The sequence below is a fragment of the Prunus mume genome, linkage group LG5, assembly GCF_029339155.1.
Source record: "Prunus mume cultivar Tortuosa linkage group LG5, ASM2933915v1, whole genome shotgun sequence".
Lineage (NCBI taxonomy): Eukaryota > Viridiplantae > Streptophyta > Magnoliopsida > Rosales > Rosaceae > Prunus > Prunus mume.
In genome coordinates this window covers 10,482,219-10,496,199 of record NC_142702.1, presented here as the reverse complement: position 1 = coordinate 10,496,199, position 13,981 = coordinate 10,482,219, and the positions used below count along the sequence as shown (strand labels likewise).

Sequence of the window (13,981 nt, the reverse complement as noted above, 5' to 3'; positions counted from 1 at the left end):
AAGCTATGCGATACACCATCCACTTCATTTCAGAACGAACTTCGATTTAACCTGAATTGTCCGATTTCAAGGACCAATCGATATCGGATTGAGTCCAAAACTTGGGGAACACCGTAATATGGTAGGAGGAGTCATTTGGTGGGTTTGGAGTGAAATCAAATGGCTAATGCTGTGCAATGCACCATCCACTTCATTTCAGAACGAAGTTCGAACTTGAATTGTCCGATTTCTACGACCAATCGATATCGGATTGAGTCCAAAATTTGGGGAACACCATAATATGGTGGGAGGAGTCATTTGGTGTAGTTTTAGTGAAATGCAATGGGTAAAGCTATGTTATACATGATCCACTTCATTTCAGAACGAACTTCGTACGAACTTGAATTGTCGATTTCAAGGACCAATCGATATCGGATTGAGTCCAAAACTTGAGGAACACCATAATATGGTGGGAGGAGTCATTTGGTGTATTTTTAGTGAAATCCAATGGCTAAAGCTATGCGATACACCATCCACTTCATTTGAGCGAACCGTTAACTTGAATTGTCCGATTTGAAGGACCAATCGATATCGGATTGAGTCCAAAACTTGGGGAACACCATAATATGGTGGGAGGAGTCATTTGGACTATTTTTAGTGAAATGCAATGGGTAAAGCAATGCGATACACCATCCACTTCATTTCAGAACGAACTTCGTACGAACTCAATTGTCCGATTTCAAGGACCAATCGATATCGGATTGAGTCCCAAACTTGGGGAACTCCATAATATGGTGGGAGGAGTCATTTGGTGTATTTTTAGTGAAATGCAATGGGTAAAGCTATGTGGTACACCATCCACTTCATTTCAGAACGAACTCGTGAACCTGAATTGCCCGATTTCAAGGACCAATTGATATGGGATTGAGTCCAAAACTTGGGGAACACCGTAATATGGTGGAAGGAGTCATTTGGTGGGTTTTGAGTGAAATCAAATGGCTAATACTGCAATACACCATCCACTTCATTTCAGAACGAACTTCATTTTGAATTGTTCGATTTCAAGGACCAATCGATATCGGATTGAGTCCAAAACTTGGGGAACACCGTAATATGGTGGGAGGAGTCATTTGGTGTATTTTTAGTGAAATGCAATGGGTAAAGCTATGCGATACACCATCCACTTCATTTAACGAACTTCGTACGAACTTGAATTGTCCGATTTCAAGGACCAATCGATATCGGATTGAGTCCAAAACTTGGGCAACACCGTAATATGGTGGGAGGAGTCATTTGGTGGGTTTGGAGTGAAATCAATGGCTAATGCTGTGCAATACACCATCCACTTCATTTCAGAACGAACTTCGTACGAACTTGAATTGTCCGATTTTAAGGAGCAATCGATATCGGATTGAGTCCAAAACTTGGGGAACACCATAATATGGTGGGAGGAGTCATTTGGTGTATTTTTAGTGAAATCCAATGGCTAAAGCTATGCGATACACCATCCACTTCATTTTAGAACGAACTTCGTACGAACCTGAATTGTCCGATTTCAAGGACCAATCGATATCGGATTGAGTCCAAAACTTGGGGAACACCGTAATATGGTAGGAGGAGTCATTTGGTGGGTTTTGAGTGAAATTAAATGGCTAATGCTGTGCAATACACCATCCACTTCATTTCAGAACGAACTTCGTACGAACTTGAATTGTCCGATTTCAAGGACCAATCGATATCGGATTGAGTCCAAAACTTGGGGAACACCATAATATGGTGGGAGGAGTCATTTGGTGTATTTTTAGTGAAATGCAATGGGTAAAGCTTATGCGAGACACCATCCACTTCATTTCAGAACGAATTCATTTAACCTGAACTTGTCCGATTTCAAGGACCAATTGGTATCGGATTGAGTCCAAAACTTGGGGAACACCGTAATATGGTGGAAGGAGTCATTTGGTGGGTTTTGAGTGAAATCGAATGGCTAATGCTGTGCAATACACCATCCACTTCATTTAACGAACTCGCATTTAACTTGAATTGTCCGATTTCAAGGACCAATCGACATCGGATTGAGTCCAAAACTTGGGGAACACCATAATATGGTGGGAGAGTCATTTGGGGTATTTTAGTGAAATGCAATGGGTAAAGCTATACGATACACCAAAGATCCACTTCATTTTCGTAACGAACCGCATTTAACTTGAATTGTCCGATTTCAAGGACCAATCGATATCGGATTGAGTCCAAAACTTGGGGAACACCGTAATATGGTGGGAGGAGTCATTTGGTGGGTTTTGGAGTGAAATCGAATGGCTAATGTTGTGCAATACACCATCCACTTCATTTTTAACGAACTTCGCACGAATTTGAATTGTCCGATTTCAAGGACCAATCGATATCGGATTGAGTCCAAAACTTGGGGAACACCATAATATGGTGGGAGGAGTCATTTGGTGTATTTTTAGTGAAATGCAATGGGTAAAGCTATGTAGTACACCATCCACTTCATTTCGAACGAACTCAGAACTGAATTGTCCGATTTCAAGGACCAATTGATATCGGATTGAGTCCAAAACTTGGGGAACACCGTAATATGGTGGAAGGAGTCATTTGGTGGTTTTGAGTGAAATCAAATGGCTAATGCGCAATACACCATCCACTTCATTTCAGAACGAACTTCGTACGAACTGAATTGTTCGATTTCAAGGACCAATCGATATCGGATTGAGTCCAAAACTTGGGGAACACCATAATATGGTGGGAGGAGTCATTTGGTGTATTTTTAGTGAAATGCAATGGGTAAAGCTATGCGATACAGCATCCACTTCATTTCAGAACGAACTTCGTACGAACTTGAATTGTCCGATTTCAAGGACCAATCGATATCGGATTGAGTCCAAAACTTGGGCAACACCGTAATATGGTGGGAGGAGTCATTTGGTGGGTTTGGAGTGAAATCGAATGGCTAATGCTGTGCAATACACCATCCACTTCATTTGAGAACGAACTTCGCATTTAACTTGAATTGTCCGATTTCAAGGAGCAATCGATATCGGATTGAGTCCAAAACTTGGGGAACACCATAATATGGTGGGAGGAGTCATTTGGTGTATTTTTAGTGAAATCAATGGCTAAAGCTATGCGATACACCATCCACTTCAGAACGAACTTCGTACGAACCTGAATTGCCCGATTTCAAGGACCAATCGATATCGGATTGAGCCCAAAACTTGGGGAACACCGTAATATGGTAGGAGGAGTCATTTCGTGGGTTTGAGTGAAATTAAATGGCTAATGCTGTGCAATACACCATCCACTTCATTTCAGAACGAACTTCGTACGAACTTGAATTGTCCGATTTCAAGGGCCAATCGACATCGGATTGAGTCCAAAACTTGGGGAACACCATAATATGGTGGGAGGAGTCATTTGGGTATTTTTAGTGAAATGCAATGGGTAAAGCTGTATGCATACAAGATCCACTTCATTTGTAACGAACCGTCTGAACTTGAATTGTCCGATTTCAAGGACCAATCGATATCGGATTGAGTCCAAAACTTGGCAACACCGTAATATGGTGGGAGGAGTCATTTGGTGGGTTTGGAGGAAATCGAATGGCTAATGCTGTGCAATACACCATCCACTTCATTTCAGTAACGAACTTCGTGCATTTAATTTGAATTGTCCGATTTCAAGGACCAATCGATATCGGATTGAGTCCAAAACTTGGGGAACACCATAATATGGTGGGAGGAGTCATTTGGTGTATTTTTAGTGAAATGCAATGGGTAAAGCTATGTGGTACACCATCCACTTCATTTCAGAACGAACTTCGTACGAACCTGAATTGCCCGATTTCAAGGACCAATTGATATGGGATTGAGTCCAAAACTTGGGGAACACCGTAATATGGTGGAAGGAGTCATTTGGTGGGTTTTGAGTGAAATCAAATGGCTAATACTGCGCAATACACCATCCACTTCATTTCAGAACGAACTTCGTACGAACTTGAATTGTCCGATTTCAAGGACCAATCGATATCGGATTGAGTCCAAAACTTGGGGAACACCGTAATATGGTGGGAGGAGTCATTTGGTGGGTTTTGAGTGAAATCGAATGGCTAATGCTGTGCAATACACCATCCACTTCATTTCAGAACGAACCGTACGAACTGAATTGTTCGATTTCAAGGACCAATCGATATCGGATTGAGTCCAAAACTTGGGGAACACCGTAATATGGTGGGAGGAGTCATTTGGTGTATTTTAGTGAAATGCAATGGGTAAAGCTATGCAATACACCATCCACTTCATTTCAGAACGAACTTCGTACGAACTTGAATTGTCCGATTTCAAGGACCAATCGATATCGGATTGAGTCCAAAACTTGGGGAACACCATAATATGGTGGGAGGAGTCATTTGGTGTATTTTTAGTGAAATGCAATGGGTAAAGCTATGCGATACAGCATCCACTTCATTTCAGAACGAACTTCGTACGAACTTGAATTGTCCGATTTCAAGGACCAATCGATATCGGATTGAGTCCAAAACTTGGGGAACACCGTAATATGGTGGGAGGAGTCATTTGGTGGGTTTTGAGTGAAATCAAATGGCTAATGCTGTGCAATACACCATCCACTTCATTTCAGAACGAACTTTGTACGAACTTGAATTGTCCGATTTCAAGGACCAATCGATATCGGATTGAGTCCAAAACTTGGGGAACACCATAATATGGTGGGAGGAGTGATTTGGTGTATTTTTAGTGAAATGCAATGGTAAAGCTATGCGATACACCATCCACTTCATTTCAGAACGAACTTGACGAACTTCAATTGTCCGATTTCAAGGACCAATTGATATCGGATTGAGTCCAAAACTTGGGGAACACCGTAATATGGTGGAAGGAGTCATTTGGTGGTTTTGAGTGAAATCAAATGGCTAATGCTGCGCAATACACCATCCACTTCATTTCAGAACGAACTTCGTAAACCTGAATTGTCCGATTTCAAGGACCAATCGATATCGGATTGAGTCCAAAACTTGGGAACACCATAATATGGTGGGAGGAGTCATTTGGTGTATTTTTAGTGAAACGCAATGGGTAAAGCTATGCGATACACCATCCACTTCATTTCAGAACGAACTTCGTACGAACTTGAATTGTCCGATTTCAAGGACCAATCGATATCGGATTGAGTCCAAAACTTGGGAACACCATAATATGGTGGGAGGAGTCATTTGGTGTATTTTTAGTGAAATCCAAGGGCTAAAGCTATGCGATACACCATCCACTTCATTTCAGAACGAACTTCGTACGAACTTGAATTGTCCGATTTCAAGGACCAATCGATATCGGATTGAGTCCAAAACTTGAGGAAGACCATAATATGGTGGGAGGAGTCATTTGGTGTATTTTTAGTGAAATCCAATGGCTAAAGCTATGCGATACTGTTGTCTCAATTCCTAACAACTAAAATGAGTTATTAAAAACATCAACTTTAATTCTCGCAAGTGCACGAACCGTTTATAGTATAGCTTATGTAAATACGAGGTCGATCCCACAGAGAATGGTAACTTGGTTCCAAGTTAAATTACTTAGAATGCTAGAAAAACATAGAACAAAGAAACTGACTAACTAGCTAAAGGCAAGGTCGAATTCAAGAATGCCTCTTGCTAATTACTCAAGGTCTAGGACAGAATCCTAGCACAACACTGCACTCTAAAATGGGGTTTTGTTGTTGAAATGAAAAGAATAACGTGAAATGAAAGTGCTCGAAAGTAAACACCGGCAGCAATCAAAAAGTTGTGAAACAAAGATTGAGAGGTGTTAGAGCCTTGAATCTACCACTAGTCTTCCTATCCAAGTTATGAATGCATAGAAATTGACTCGCGTCATCAACAATAGATTATCGCATACAAGCCTATGGTATCTAGGTGCAGATGCATGATTCTCCTAAGGCATATGATTATGCATGGTATCTACACAACACGTGATCTCTAATATGCAACCTAAGCATGGTATCTACTTAAAATAAAGCATACAAGAGTCATTAAGCTCCTTGAGAATATGATAATCACACAAGTCCTAGAACATGGTATCTGTCCTAGTCAACCTATGGTTATTAACCCCTTGAATGATTCTTAGGCCATTCATGTGTTGCTTGTGAAAGGAGAGTAGAATTGGTGAATCTAAACCCCTTCCCAACCTGTGCTAGATGCATAAAATCTTAGTTAGCTACTCCAAGAAAACATACATCAAGTACATAATAAACTAGAGATTAACAACTTGGTAATGAAAGCAAGGAAATCAATTAACTATAAATCATCATAACATTGAATATTCATGACTAGGGCTTCATCCTAAGCCCTAAGTAAATGGATTAGTTAGACATAACTATGAGTACAGAAAATAAGAAATACATAGATAGGATAAAGAGAGGAGAAGAACTAGATGATGGCAGCAAGGAATTCTAGGACAAATCTAGCTCTCTTCTCACTTTGTGGTGAATCTGAATGTGTGTTTGAGAGTAATGGATGAAGTGAATGTGTGTGTCTGCCTATATCCTTGAATGAGTGTGCAGCCCTTTATTTATAGAGTTCAATTTCGTCCTCCCCTTTGGATGGTGAAGCACACCTCTCTTAGCTGCTCCCAACTGCTCTTCTGCCCATGCTTGCCAATCGCTCCAGCCTACAAATACATGCTTTGGTATGGTTTTTTTATGGAAAGCTTGACTTTTGTCCATCTTTCTGAGTTCCTGAGCTGATTTGACTCTCATGTATGGCTGCCCATGCTGAGCACATGGCTCTAGGGATGTAGATGTGATGGCAGCCAATCATGACATTTCTGTGAACTTGGTTCAGTCTTTCACGTGCTAAGGCTCCATATTTATCCAATTGGGCTGAAATTTGGATATGTTATAATAGACACCCATTGGAACAACTTCTGTCAAGGATGTCTCCTCATCTGACCTGTGTAAGTTGCTGAAATGAGGCCTGCAAGATGACCACAACTGACTGACAAGGATGGCCCAAATTGGGTTTGTCTTTAAGCCCATATTCCTTTTATCCCAATCAGCCCTTAACAAGCATGGATTGCATCAAATGTGATTCTTGCTGTCTTAACCTACAAAACACACAAACATAGGTAAGAGACTCAAAATAAAGAGAAGCTAAACAAAATTACTAACAAAGAAGGCATGCAAATGTGAAATTATGACCTTATCAAATACCCCAAACTTAGATTTGCTAGTCCTCGAGCAAAACAAGGAAAAATACGATTTAGAAAAAGAAATAAGCTGCTAGCCTTCCAAACAATATCCTCAAAGAATCACCAAATATATGGTTCAAGAAACACAACAATCACAATCTAAGTTCCACACATGATTCAAGGTAACTGAGGCTCACAATGACATCCTTAAGTGTAGTGTGAAAGCCAAATCAGAACAACACCTGCAACTCAAATAAGTACATGTACACACTTAGAGCAAAATCAAAACCTCAATCCCATAAGCTCATTATCCAATCTTCTCCACATAATACCATGCAACACCAAGGATCAAAAGGACTTTACAAGGGTAGTAATGAGGTTTAGGGTAGTGGTTGAATGAAAGAAGGGATATGAGATATACAATATTTTGAGCATAATTAAAGCATAGGTAAGAGCATAAGAGATTATGAACTTTGTAACAAGCAAGGAACACATACATGAGCAGATTTTCAACATAATTTCAACACCTTCATATCTGTTTATTTGGCCTAATTTTGTGGCTCTTACCCTAGATCACCATGATCTTCTCTTTTATAACACCTAGGCCGTGACTACATTGGTCACACTTCATTACCTCTTTGATTAGTTACCAATACCCCCAAACTTATTTCTTTTCAACACTTGGTTATGGCACTAATGATTCACTTTTGCTCCAAAAACCTTGCATTCTTTATAACTCTTTTTTGAAGATAACTTTAATTGCTCATAGAATAAGTAAGAATAAGAAAACAGAGGTTCATTCTGTGAATGGTTTACACAAAGAAAGGTTTAATGCAGGCTCAAATGGGTTGAGTAGGGATGAATACATGTAGAGGGATGGTTAGAAAAGCTCAAACGGTTCAAACATGGCCTAAATCACTTCCTAAGCATTGTATGGCAACAAAATGTCTCAAGAGATATTCAAATAAGTTCTAGAGTACGAAACCAAGATCATGAGATATAGAATTGCATAACATCTCCAAGTAGCAAGAAATTGGACTAACTCAAAGTGCTCAATAAGTGCAAGGATGGCATGCAAGACAGAGTTAACTCGAACACACAAAGTCCTAAACAATGACTATCAATCTCTGAGAAACCATATTAGTATTAGATCCAAGTCTTATCATAGGTGTTTGGAAGGATAACGAAACAAGACACAAAACTCCTGCGTTTTTAGACATTAGACACACTCAAAATTTTAAAATTTTAAAATTTGACAATTTGAAACAACATAACTAAATCCTTCCCCCCAAACTTAAATGAAACATAGAGTGTAAGAAAAGCAATGCCTCTAAATGAAAGGAAAGAAGATAAGGGAAAGACATAACCAAAGGTTAGAGTTCAGAGAAACTCTTGAGGTAATTAGGACGCAAGCAAGCCTCGCATATTCTATCTTCTCTGTCACCTTGGGTTGCCTCAAGAAGCGCTGTTTTATGTCTTCAGCCGACGTCCCAACACCGTGAGCTTCAAGAGAGTGGTGGAGGCTCTTGAGTGCTTGAGACTCAACATCGCATCAAAGTTGGCATCAAAGTAAGGTTTCAACCGATGTCCGCTCACCTGAAGGTGCTGCCATCCTTAATATTTTGAATCTCCATCACCATGATCAAACACATTAGTAATAACAAAAGGGCCAATCCACCGAGAACAAGTTACCACTGGAAGAGCTTAAGACGTGGAATTGAATAGAGAACCTTCTGCCCTTTCTCAAACGTCTTCCTAAGAATTTTCTTGTCATGATATTGCTTTGTTTTCCTTGTAAAGCTTAGCGTTTCTATACGCTTTCATGTCGCAATTCCTCCAACTCATTGAGTTGAAGCCTCTCTCACCAAAGCAGCTTTCATATCAAAATTGAAGGCCTTGATTGCCCAATAAGCCCTGTGCTCAAGCTCCACCGGTAAGACAAGGTTTACTAAAAAGAAGCTATACGAGACATACCTATAGGAGTCTTATACAATCCTATAAGCCCACAAGGCATCATCCAAACGCATGGACCAATCTTTTCCTTGTGGTGTTACCGCCTTTCAAGTATGTGCTTAATCTTCCTATTGCTTATCTCAACCTGCCCACTAGTTTGAGGATGATAGGTGTTGCCACCATGCGTGATTCCATATTTCTTCAAGAGTGCAAAAAAAGCTTGGTTAAAAGTGGAGCCACATCACTAATGATTGCTCTAGGTGTGCCAAACTCAAAATATTTTTGAGAAACTGATCACAACTTAGCATCATTAGTTCTAGTGGCAATGGCTTCACCATTTGGAAACATAATCGACAAAGAACTAATATATATTCAAATCCATAAGAGGTAGGAAGGGCCCATGAAATCAATTCCCAAACATCAAATATATCAATGATTAAGATATTAGTGAGAGGCATCTGATTTAGCATTTAAATTACCCATCCGCTGGCATCTATCACATGAAGCACAAAAAGCATAAGCATCCTTAAAAAGGGTAGGCCAAAAGAAACCATTGTAGCACTTTACAGCAGTCTTGCTCCAAAATGGCCTCCGCATGCTGGAGTGACAAAACTCTAGAATGCTCTTAAAATCACCTTCAGCACACACCTCTCAATTATTTGGTCCGCAATGCTTGAATAGATATGATCATCCTAAAGTAGTATCTTGCTTGCTTCTAAGCTTGTCACGCTTTGGAACGAGATAACCTCAGAGGAGTTCATTAGTACAAATAGTTAATAATATCAAAGAAACCAAGGCAATGGATTGAGGGAATTCAAAGCACAAATGGAGAAGAGTTGCTCATCGTGAAGCTTTCACAAAGAATGGCAATGAATCCTCCTTCTCGTCATAGATACATGTACCAATCTACTCAAGTGATCAGCCATGACATTCTCACTTCCTTTCTTAGCTTTTATCTCCAAGTCAAACTCTTGCAACAAGAGAATCCATCTAATGAGTCGTGGCTTGGCATCCTTCTTAGCTAACAAGTATTTTAATGCCGCATGATCATAAACAATAACCTTGTTAGTAATCAAATATGATCTGAACTTCTAAAGCAAATATGATGACTAATAACTCCTTCTCCGTGGTGGAATAGTTGAGTTGGGTATCATTGAGGGTTCTACTAGCATAGTAGATGGCATGTGGCTTTATCAACTCGCTGTCCCAAAACAAGCCCAAACGGCATAATGAGAGGGCTACATCAATTCAAAAGGCAAGCTCCAACTGTGGTATAATGATTGGGTAGCAGTTAGCATCTTCTTCAAAGCATTGAAAGCATTCTCACGCTTTGATCAAAGACAAAATCCATGTCCTTGGCAAGGAGATTGCACAAAGGCCTGCTAATCTAGAAAATTCTAATAAAACGCTATAGAAACTCTATGGCCAAGAAAAGAACGCATTTCTTGACAGAAGTAGGTGAAGGCATGGAGGCAATCAAATCAATCTTAGCTTTATCTACCTCGATTCCACTAGAGATGACATGACCAAGAACTATGCTTGGTTAACTATAAAATGACATTTTTCCCAATTAACACAAGGTTAGTCTGCTCACATCTAGCCAACACCTTAGATAAGTTGCAAGCATTGATCAAAAGAGTCACCAAAGACAGAGAAGTCATCCATGAATACTCAATGAACCTTTCTACCATGTCGGAGAAAATGCTCATCATGCACCTTGAAAAGTGGTGGCGTTACTAGAGACCAAAAGGCATCCTCCTATAAGCAAAAGTGCCAAAGGGACATGTGAAGGTCGCCTTCTGATCCTCAAGCTATGGCGATTTGGTTGTAGCCCCTCTAATATCCATCAAGGAAGCAATAGTGGCTATGGCCAGCCAATCTCTCAAGCATCTGATCAATGAATGGAAGAGGGAAGTGATCTTGCTTGTTGCCGTGTTGAGCTTCCTATAATCAATGCAAACTTCCAGCCTCGTGGTCACCCATGTAGGTACAAGCTCGTTTGCTTCATTCTTCACCACTCGGATACCTGACTTTTGGGGACAACTTGCACTGGGCTCACCCATTTACTATTAGATATAGGTAAATAATACCAACATCTAAAAGCTTCATTACTCTTTTCTTACCACCTCCTTCATGTTCGGATTGAGACGCTTTGGGCATCCCTCTTAGGCATTGCATTGTCTTCCAATAATATCTTGTGCATGCACAGTGTTGGGCTTATGCCTTTGATATCTGCAATGCTCCACCCAATTGCAGTTTTGTACTCTTTTAGAACTCTCAAAAGCTTCTTCTCATCATTTGTCTGAGGTGTGAGGCAATGATAACAGTAGAGTCTCATTTTCACCTAAATAAGCATATTTAAGGTGTTTTGGCAATTGCTTTAATTCCAACTCTGGTGCTCTGCACAATAGAAGGTAAACCTTTATTAGTAGGTGGGGTAATGATTCAAATTGGTTTGCATACCTCTTTCCAACTTCTATGTAGCTATCCATGCTGCAAACAAGCTCAAAAAGTAAAGGAGAGATCACAGCCTCTGCTGTCCGCTCTTCTTCTTTCATGCTTTGTGTGATGCATGCTTCAATGGGCTCCAAATAACTCATTGGCAGGCTCTTTCACCATAGTATCAATTGCATCAAGCTGGAAAACTTCATGCTCATCACTTGAAACTTGGAGGCTTCAAACACTTTGAATGCTATTGTCTCATCAAACACGCTCATGGTCAATGTACCTTCTTCACATCAATAATAGCACTGCGCAATGCCATGAATGGCTGACCTAGAATGAGTGGTAATGATTGTCATGAATTGGTGCTTCTTCCATTTCCAACACCAAGAAATCTTCAAAATTAGCTCTTCCACTTTCACCAAAACATCTTCTAGAATGCCCTTAGGTACCTAATAGTTCTATCTGCCAATTGAATGCTCACAGATGTGGCTTGCAACTCACCAAGGTTAAGTTTTTCATAAACATGATATGGCATAAGGTTTATAGAAGCACCAAGATCAAGCAAAGCTTTTGAAACTTAAAATCACCAACTATGCAAGTGTATAGAAAACTAACTGATCCTTTAGCTTTGGGGGTAGCTTTTGTAACACTGCACTTACCTTCTTCACTCAATGCAACTTGTTCATGCTCTTTGAATCTCCTCTTGTTAGTGCATAGATCCTTCAAAAATTTTGCATACTTTGGAATCAGCAATGGCATTGAGCAATGGGATGTTGATTTGCACCTTCTTGAATGTTTCCATTATGTCATCCAAGCCTGATCTTTCTTGACTTTGATAATCTGCCGAAAGGTGCAACAGGCCTAAAAGCATTAGCTGAAATTGGAACTGATTAGCATTAGATGATACTTAGGCCCGTGCTTTTTCCCGGAAGGATTGAGGGACCGCTTGTCGTGGCCGTGGCGTCCATGTGGTGGCCGAATGATCTCCACGTTTTCCCATCTTCTTGCTCGCTGACATCTCCAACCTTGTTATCAACTTGTTTACCACTTCTTAAGATGTGCATTGCTTTAGCATGCTCTTGATGCCTTGGATTCACCTCTGCTTGGCTTGGGAAAGTTCCGATGCTCTATTGCTCATGGAGGATGCAATCGCCCAACTTGCACTTCTAGTTTGTTCACCTGCATTTTGAAGATTCATTGGTTTGATCTGTTGTCCATGAACTTGAATATGTCTTGCAATTCTCCCATTTGATCACCCTTGCTCTTGCACTTGTTGGGAGCATGCTGGAATTGCCTTTGTTGTATTTGAAACCTGGGGGAGGTCCTTGAGATTGTTGAACATTTGAGTTATTGCTCCACTTGAAATTAGATGATTTCTCCACTCCCGGATTGTACGTGTTTGAGTAAGGATCATTATTAGGATTCCTTGCTTGAAGGGCATTTGCTTGTTCTAGCATGTGCTCGCAAAAAGATTGGTCTTGAACTTCTACTTTGTTTCCTAGAGGGCCAGCCATCTCTGCCTGTTGAAGCAAAGAACACATAACATCAAGTTTTGCAGCAATCTCATTATTAGTACTTACCTCGAGACCACACCTTCATAGGAGCTCTTCCTTTATTGTGGCTCCATTGTTGAGAGTTAGCACTCAAGGATTCAAAGAGAGTAAAAGCCTCCTCACTGCTTTGTTCATCAGTCCTTCTCCACTTGTTGCATCTACCATCATCCTTTCGGAATCAAGCAAACCTTCATAGAAAGATTGCATTTGCATCCAACTCTATGTTGTGGTGTGGGCAAGAACTTATCATCTCCTTGTACCTCTCCCAACATTCATGAAAAGTTTCTCCTTCCTTTGTGAAACCAAGGATTTCTTTCTAATCTTGTTAGTCTTTTGAGCCGGAAAGAATTTTCAAAAACTTATTAGAAAGCTCATCTGTAATTGAAGCATTAGCAAAGAGTATAACCAAGACTTAGCCTTATCTTTAAATCAATGGGAATAGCCTCATCTTAATCGCTAATCATCAAGGCCATGAATTTTGATCGAGTACATATTTCAAAGAATTGCTTAATATGCATGTAAGGATCCTCATGGTATTACCATAATAAGTTGGAAGAAGATGAATCATACCACTTTAAGCTCAAACCTCACAATCGTGGAGTTGAGGATAGACGATGCACGAAGGTTGATCGTGACTTTGGGAATGGAAAACTCACGCAGGGTTTTCGAGGTTGACAACAAGAGCACCACCTCCTTCAACATTATTGTTGGTGTTCGAATCTCGCCATCGTGGTTTGAACCTTCGATTCGGAACTTTAGAATCAGCGCACTGAAGAACTATACTCCTCCTCAAACCAAAGACGATAGCAAATGGGTTCTGTGAAAGTGGCTCAGTGA

General features: G+C 40.2%; 1 non-coding gene across 1 annotated transcript; it reads left to right on the top strand.

The window, feature by feature from the left end:
* Positions 1-13,365: 13,365 nt before the first annotated feature.
* LOC148916883 (small nucleolar RNA R71) lies at positions 13,366-13,468 on the top strand. Its single transcript, XR_016127565.1, has one exon. It is a non-coding gene; the product is annotated as a small nucleolar RNA R71 (small nucleolar RNA).
* The last annotated feature ends 513 nt before the right edge of the window (positions 13,469-13,981 follow it).